This window comes from Myotis brandtii, unplaced genomic scaffold, assembly GCF_000412655.1.
Source record: "Myotis brandtii unplaced genomic scaffold, ASM41265v1 scaffold266, whole genome shotgun sequence".
Lineage (NCBI taxonomy): Eukaryota > Metazoa > Chordata > Mammalia > Chiroptera > Vespertilionidae > Myotis > Myotis brandtii.
The window spans coordinates 10,284,469-10,289,756 of record NW_005360124.1 but is presented as its reverse complement, the minus strand read 5'-3'; positions in this window follow the sequence as shown (position 1 = coordinate 10,289,756).

The window sequence follows — 5,288 nt, the reverse complement described above, 5'->3', positions numbered from 1 at the left end:
TGGTGGCTATGCTATTTGGTTGGAAAATTCCTGACTGAGGTTCGAATCCCAGCCACACTATTTACTAGCTGTGTGATCTGGGCAAGATGCTTAAATTCTCTAGACTCAGTTTCCCCCTATATGTGCGAATGAGTGCCCACCTCAAAAAGTTCAACAAAATCTGTTAATGTGACCTGTGTGTCAAATTCCTACAGTTTGTCATCCAGTGGGAAAGGTGAACAAGCATTAAATAATGACAAGTAAATATAAAACTACAACTAAGAAATCCATACACCATAAGTCCATAAATCAGGACTTCCTGGGCAAACTAGGATATCTGGATCCTCCCCAGACTACCCCTCCCATGACAAAGAAGGTTGGGAAAGATTTCCCTGGGGAAGGGAAGATGGAATTGAGATCTACAAAAAGCGTGAACGAGGATTGGTAGGCACAAGGGGTTAGGCAGAGCAACTTAGGCCAAGGGTTGAGCAGCATGATCAAAACTCTGAAAGAAGAGGAAGCAAGGAGCCTGCAAAGATTGAAGACCAGTGTGGTAGAAGCTTGAGGGGCCGGATCACTTGTCTGCCTTATAGATGTTAGGAATGTGGGTTTGATTCTGGCTAGTTTTACTTAGGGGAATTTCAAGACCAGATTTGCATTAAAATCAATCTGTGTACACATTAGAATGGATTAATGTTAAGTTCTCTGTCTTGGCCTTTAAAGTGCAGCTCCTTAAACAATACCAAAGCCTGGGCCACATCCCCAGAGATTCGGATTTAGCTGGTTTAGAGTGGGTCCCAGTAGATTATAATTTCTGCCAGGGTTGAGATTCACCCTAGAAGGAGGCTTTAGTGGACGTGGGGAAGAACAGTTGCGAAGTCATTATAGCAGCCCAGAAAAGAAATGATGGAGTAGGTTCATGGTAACAGCAGAGGCGCTGTGGGCCATGGTTCTCAAACTGTGGTGGATTTCTAATCCCCGGGAGGGCTTGTTAAAACACTCCCTGATTCAGTAGATCTGGAGCAGGGTCTGACAATCTGTGTTTTTCACAAGTTCCCTAGAGATGCTAATGTTGCTAGTTTGTAGACCCCACTTGGAGAATCACTGATCTGGAGAAAAGCTTTCAGATTTGGTAGATGAAATCAACAGGATTTGGTGGTAGATTGTCTATGCAGCTACGGGTGAAGGAAAATTCAAAGACTCTTTTCCATTTTCTGAATTTTGCAACTGAATGTATGGTTTGTGCCATCCATTGGTAACAGTCAATCAGACCAGAGAAGATCATGAATTCAGTGCTGCAAAGTATTGGAGGGTGCCTTTGAAACAACTAAGTGGATTGATCAAGTAGGGGATATATATATGACTTTGGAAGTGAAGATGACTAGAGAGATAAATTGGGGGCCATTCTGTTGGTCATTGAAGGCAGCAACTTTTTTAAAAAATATATTTCTTTATTGATTTCAGAGAGGAAGGGAGACAGAGAGAGAGAGATAGAAACATCAATGATGAGAGAGAATCACTGATTGGCTGCCTCCTGCACGCCCCCCACTGGGGATCAAGCCTGCAACCCAGGCATGTGCCCTTGGCCAGAATCGAAACTGGACCCTTCAATCCGTAGGCTGACGCTCTATCCACTGAGCCAAGCCAGCCAGGGCTGAAGCCAGCAACTTCTCAGTGGGATCAATCAATTCTTTTTCCTTTTGCTCTTATCTTCAGTTTTAAAGTTCTGGGTTCTCTTTTTCTTGACCTTTCCTAAGTGCCATACTCCTTCCAGCCTTGGTGCCTTCTTTCTTTCTGTTCTGTTAGGGAGAATGCTTCACCTCCCCCTTCCATAATTTAACTCCTTTTGCACCTTTGGTTCCACTCTCCAGGCTTAGTCATGTGTAGTGTTAGCAACCAGGTACCTTTGTTTCCTTCTGAACCACAAATCAGAGTCAGCGATTGTGTTTATTTGTGTGATCATTTGCCAAATGGCCATCTCCTCTACTAGATTCTCAGAGACCACCATTGCATCTGAGGGAGGGCTTAGCTCAATACCAAATCCTCTGAGAGAGTTGTTGAGTGTCCAGATTAGTTACAGAGATGGTGGTTGATAAGACAGAGGTAATGTCTTAAGAAAGGGGAGAAGCAGTTATCTCTGTGAAGCAGTTATTGGTGTTTATTTGGTAATGAGGTTAAGTTTTGTAGGACGCAGGGTGTGTGAACCAGCAACAGCGCCATCTGGTGGGAACAAGTGATCCAACAGCTATGATTTCAGACCAGGCTCAGAGTTGTTTAAACAAATGTTGCTCTGGGAGAAGACTCTCTCTCTCGCTCTTAAAAATAAAAAAATTATACATATATATATATATATATATACTAAAATAATTGTTTCATAACTTTCACAATATAGTCATTTATCTTTGGAGATCATGGCTTACACCTGTGAGTAAAATGTGTCAAAGGGAAGATAGACTCTATTTTGAGAGAGATAGTTGGAAAAATTGGATATTTATTGAAAATAGTGTTCTGTTTTTAAAGAAGAGAGGTACTGTAATGAAGGGGGGTTTATTGGAAGGACATGTGGAAATAAGGAAGTTAGAGATCTCCACCCAGAGCCAGCATCACAGAAAAACAGGAACAGGCATAGAGCTGGGCTTCTATTGATTTGCATTTTGGCAGTGACTGGTGAGTGAGGATCTAGCTCACTGAGGATACTAAGTTGGTGACAGCAGGGTCTGCACAGTCTGATGGAGTGGGGGTATGACAGCGTGCTCATCATTTTTCTTTGTTTCTAATTTCTCTCATAATGGAGAAGAAATGTGACTTTAAAATTCTGTGATAGAAAACGAACACTCTGACTGTATGTCCCACAATGTATGTAACTGATTTCATGTGCTATCTATCATATCTATTTCATATACTATCATATTTTTCTAACTAACCAGGGAAATTTTAAAATGGTAACAAACATACTTTACACACACACACACACACACACACACCCTTCCATAAGTGCAGTTCTCCTCTGCTTCTGGTTAAACCATTTTTGGGGCTACCAGTAGACTTAATGAAGAACTTGAAACTAAAAGGGGTGATTCTGGTCAGTCACATCCCTGGAGATGATATCCCTGTTGGACACAGCTTTTGTGTCTGGTTACCTCATAGACCCCTGCCCAGCCTGTATATTATTTGCTCAAAGGTCAGGTGCTCTCTGTTACTCTATTCAGATATGACCATTGTAGGGGGTCACATAATACAGACCAGCATCCCTTTGCCAGTTAAGTGTTTTGATTCAAATAGGCTTAAATAATAAGGGAATTTATTTCTAATGTAATTGGAAAGTCTACCATTAGAGTGGCCTTCAGATGAGGGTTGATCCAGTGGTTCAGTGATGTCAAGAACCGTGTTTATTTTGCCCTTTGCCACCCACAGTGTTGGCTTCATCCTAAGGTTGTTTTCTCTTATGAAAGGGTTTGTTTCCATTAGAATAAACTGGGCTATGCTGTAGCAATGTTATGGACGGAATGTTTGTGTTCCCCTCCCCTCCCACCCCCCAATTCATATGTTGAAGCCCTAAACCCAAATGTGAGGGTATTAGGAAATGGGGCCTTTGGGAGGTAACTAGGGTTAGATGAGGCCATGAAGATAGAGCCCCGTGATAGGATAGTGCCCTTGTATGAGAAGAGGAGGAGACACCAGCACTTCCTCTCTCTGCTGTGTGAGGACACAGAGAGAAGCTGGCCATCTGCAGACCTCAAAGGCGGTTCTCACAAGACACTGAATCTGACAGTACCTTGATCTTGGATTTCCCAGCCTCCAGAACTCCTTTTCAAGCCACTCAGTCTATGGTATTTTATTCTGGCAGCCTAAGTAGGACCATGAAGTGTGTGTTTGTGTGTGTGTGTGTGTGTGTGTGTGTGTGGGTGTGTGTACGTGTGTACAAGTACCCAAGGCCGGAGAAGAAGCCTCTAAAGCAGTGGTTCTCAACCTTCTGGCCCTTTAAATACAGTTCCTCATGTTGTGACCCAACCATAAATTATTTTCGTTGCTACTTCATAACTGTAATGTTGCTACTGTTATGAGGAGTAGCTTTGGAGCTGGGTAATGGGCAGAAAGTTTTGAGTGCATGCTAGAAAAGCCAAGATTACTAGGAAGGGATTGTTAAAGGTAATTCTGGCGAAAACTCAGAAAGAAAAGAGGAGAACAGTAGAGAAAGCTTTCATCTTTTTTGATGAAATAATCATGAACAGAATGTTGGTAGAAATAGGGATGGTAAAGGCCATTCTAATGAAGTCTCAGACAGAAATGAGGAACATGTTATTGAACAGCAGAGAAAAGGCAATCTGTTACAACGCGGCAAAGAATTGGACTAAATCATGTTCACATTCTAGTGTTTTGTGGAAGGTAGAAGTTGCAAGGGATGAAATTGGGTATTTAACTGAGGAGATTTCTCAGCAAAGTGTTGGTTCTTCCTGACTGCTTATCACAAAATGCAAGCAGAGAGAAACAAATTGTAGAAGGAATTGTTAAGCAAAAATATTTGGGAAATTCTCAACGTATCTGTATTGCAGAGAGCACCAAGGGTGTGGCGGAACAATGTTTGTTAGGAGATTAGTATGATGTGAACCTGATCAGCCACTCAAGCAAAAACACTGGCAGTTTGAACTAAAGGGGAGGCTGTTGAACTTCTTAGATCCCACAGGACTGGGCCATAATGCTATTCTGCTGTGCAGTGCTCAAGTGTGAAAGACTAGGGAAGAATAACCCCAAAGGCTATTCAGAGATCATCAGGGTTGCCTGCCCCCTCAGTTCTCTTCCTTCTTTTGAGGCATCATCTTCCCTCCCCTATACTATTCTCTACTATACACATGGAAGGGATCAGAGTTAGTCATTGCACATTACACTAAGGTCTGAGGACTCCATCTGTCTACCACTCTTCATTCTATGGTCTACATGGAAAGAACCTTGGGTAGCTGCTCACTGGCTTACCCTTCTCTTCCTTTCTATTCCTATAGCTAAGAGCAGTAGCCACAGCTGTTCTTCCAGGACTATTCCCAGGATCTTCTGGTGTGGGTGGGATTGTCTGTGTCCACACACTTTTTTTGAGCCACAGACCTGGGGGTCCACCTCCATGGAGTCACCATCTGCCTACTAATGTCCTCCCTTCCGGCCCCTTCCCCAGGCTGTTCTCCTTCTATCCCTTTGCCTGAGGACAGTAGTTCTTTTTTCTTTTCTTTTAAAAAAAATGTATTTTATTGATTTTTTACAGAGAGGAAGGGAGAGGGATAGAGAGTTAGAAACATCGATGAGAGAGAAACATCGGTCAG